Below are 3,137 nucleotides of genomic sequence, written 5' to 3'. Positions count from 1 at the left end.
AAAAAAAAAAAATGGGAATGTGGCCAGGGGGGTGGCTCAGGCCTGCAAACCCAGCACTTTAGGAGATCAAGGCAGGCAGATCTCTTGAGGTTAGGAGTTCAAGACCAGTCTGAGCAACATAGTGAAATCTGCATCTCAACAAAAAATTTAAAAAATTATCCCAGTGTCGGGGTATGCCCCTGTAATCCGAGCTGCTCAGGAGGCTGAGGTGAGAGGATCATTTGAGCCCAGGAGTTTGAGATTACCTGGGCTTTGATGTTTGATGTCTCCACCATACTCCAGCACTCCAGTATAACCGAGGGAGACCCTGTCTCTCTCTCAAAAAACAAACAAACAAAAAAAAGCAAGGTGGCACAAGCCTGTAATCTAGTGCTCTGGGAGTCTGAGGTGGGAGGATAGCTTGAGCTTAGGAGTTGGAGACCAGCCTGAGCAAGAAAAAGACCCAGTCTCTACTAAAAATAGATGAATTAGGCTCAGTGCCTGTAACTCAAGCGGCTAGGGCACCAGCCACATACACCGGAGCTGGTGGGTTCTAAATCAGTCCTGGCCCACCAAACAACAATGACAACTACAACCAAAAAATAGCCGGGTGTTGTGGCAGATGCCTGTAGTCACAGCTATTTGGGAGGCTGCGGCAAGAGAATCGCCTAAGCCCAGGAGTTGGAGGTTGCTGTGAACTGTGACACCACAGCACTCTACCCAGGGTAATAGCTTGAGACTCTATCTCAAAAAAAATAAAGAAAGAAAAGAAAAATAGATAAATTAGCCAGACAGTGTGGTGGGCTACTGTAGTCTTAGCTATTCCAGAGGCTGATGCAGGAGGATCTCTTGAACCCAGGAATTTGATATTTCGATGAGCTAGGCTGACACCATGGCACTGTAGCTTGGGGGGAAAAGGAAAATGAGGGTACTGAAGCAGTCAGGGAAAATATCTTTTATGTAAGGGGACTTGTGCTAAGCTTGAAAATACAGTTAAGATTTGATATATCTAAGTAGAAAAGGAATTCCATTCCCAGGAAGAAAGGGAAAAAAGACAATTTTATTTATTTATTTTTGAGACAGAGTCTCACTCCATCACCTAGGCTAGAGTGCATGACATCATAGCTCACAGCAACCTCAAACTCTTGGGCTCAAGCGATCTTCTTGCCTCAGTTTTTCATTTTTAGTAGAGACAGAGTCTTGCTCTTGCTCAGTCTGTTTTCTGAACTCCTGACCTCAAGTGATCCCCCTACCTGGGCAACCCAGAATGCTAGGATAATGGGCTTGAGTCTCCACCCCTGGCCTAAAAAGACACCTTTTTTTTTTTTTTTGAGACAGAGTCTCACTATGTCACCCTACTCTATGCACAGTAGAGTACTGTGACATCACAGCTCACAGTAACCTCAAACTCTTAAGCGATTCTCTTATCGGCTGCCCAAGTAACTGGGACTAGAGGTACCTGTGACAATGCCTGGCTATTTTTTTGTTGTAATTGTCATTGTTGTTTGTCAGGCCCAGGCTGGTTTGAACTTGCCAGCTCTGGTGCATGTGGCTGGCACCCTAGCCACTGAGCTACAGGCACTGAGCCAGGATCTTGCTTTTGTTTGCAATAACTTTAACAGTTAGCTTAGATTAGCCAAATTAATCCCTTCTCCTCCCAATGACACAGTTACATAACTGACACATACCATAATTTGTTCTTGGAGGACATACCGTGTTTCCCCGAAAATAAGACACTGTCTTATATTTATTTCTCAAGAAGACACACTAGGGCTTATTTTCAGGGGATGTCTTATTTTTATTAAGTATAATACAACAATCTACATTTATTCAAATACAGTTAAGTCATCTTCTGGAACCTGACAGGGGGAGCCAACCTTGTTGGTGGGGCTGGCGCTAGTGATGCGTGAACTCTTTTCCCTTAGCTGTTCGTGCCTGCGACCTCGGTTACCACACACACAAGTGCCAATGGCTCAGAGAAAGGAACTGTGGCAGCTGAAAGGTATTCCAGTCTTCCTTACCACTCCGCGCTGATACGCTGTATAGCCATACCCTCCACTAGGTCTTATTATTGGGGTAGGGCTTATATTTAACAAATGCAGAGAAATCCTGCTAGGGCTTATTTTGGGGGTAGGTCTTATTTTCAGGAAAACGTGGTAGAACAATGCCTTAAAGGGATATTAAGGTAGGTGAGTACAGCAACTCACATACACATCTTGATGTCATCATTTTTTGTGTCTGGGCTATAAAGCATTATTTTTTGTGAACCTTCATCAGCATGTAAGTTCAAAATTAGAGGTTTCCTCTGAGAAATGTCAGTTAAATATATACTAATGACCCCTCAAAATAAATTATAAAGCATATTTCTAAATTTATAAGGACTTAGGTGGGGGAATCCCTTGAGCCCAGGAGTTTGAGGCCACCCTGGACAACATAGTGAAACTTCATCTCTGAAAACAAAAATTCATAAGGGATTATCTATAATTCTCCACATCACTAACCAGACTCCTAAAGAAACAGTCATATCTAATCTATCATGTTTGATTGATTTCCAAATATGTGAGGCCAGATGTCAGTGAATTTAGGAGTTTCATCCTGCATGTGTGTGAGAGAGAGAATATAAAATCAGATTTTAAAATGCTATCACTATTTATTCTTCCAAGAATACTCATAGTTAAATATTTGGGTCTATGTCTACTAAATATGCAAAATGTGACTTTAAAAAGAGATTGACAAGTGTTACACTGTGATGAACCTCAGAAACACTGTGCTTAGTAAAAAAGCCTAGTAACCAAAGACCACATATTATATGATTTTATTTATCTAAAATGCACAAAAGGTAGAATCCCAGAGACAAAAACTAGATTAGTGGTTGCCTTGGGCTCTGGGGAAGAGTTTAAAGGAAATGGAGAGTGATTGCTAATGGGTATGGAGCTCCTTTTTGAGTTGATGAAAATGTTCTCAAACAGATTATGGTGATGGTTACACAATTTTATGAATAAACTAAAAGCCATGACATTGTCTATTTAAATGAATGAGCAGGATAGTATGTGAATTAGATCTGTTTAAAAGAAAAACTTTAGGCTCGGTGCCTATAGCTCAACCGGCTAAGGCGCCAGCCACGTACACCTAAGGTGGCAGGTTCAAATCCCCAGCCC

This window comes from Otolemur garnettii, unplaced genomic scaffold (genome assembly GCF_000181295.1).
Source record: "Otolemur garnettii isolate 467f Iridium unplaced genomic scaffold, OtoGar3 scaffold00230, whole genome shotgun sequence".
Lineage (NCBI taxonomy): Eukaryota > Metazoa > Chordata > Mammalia > Primates > Galagidae > Otolemur > Otolemur garnettii.
Note: the sequence above shows the minus strand (reverse complement) of the source record.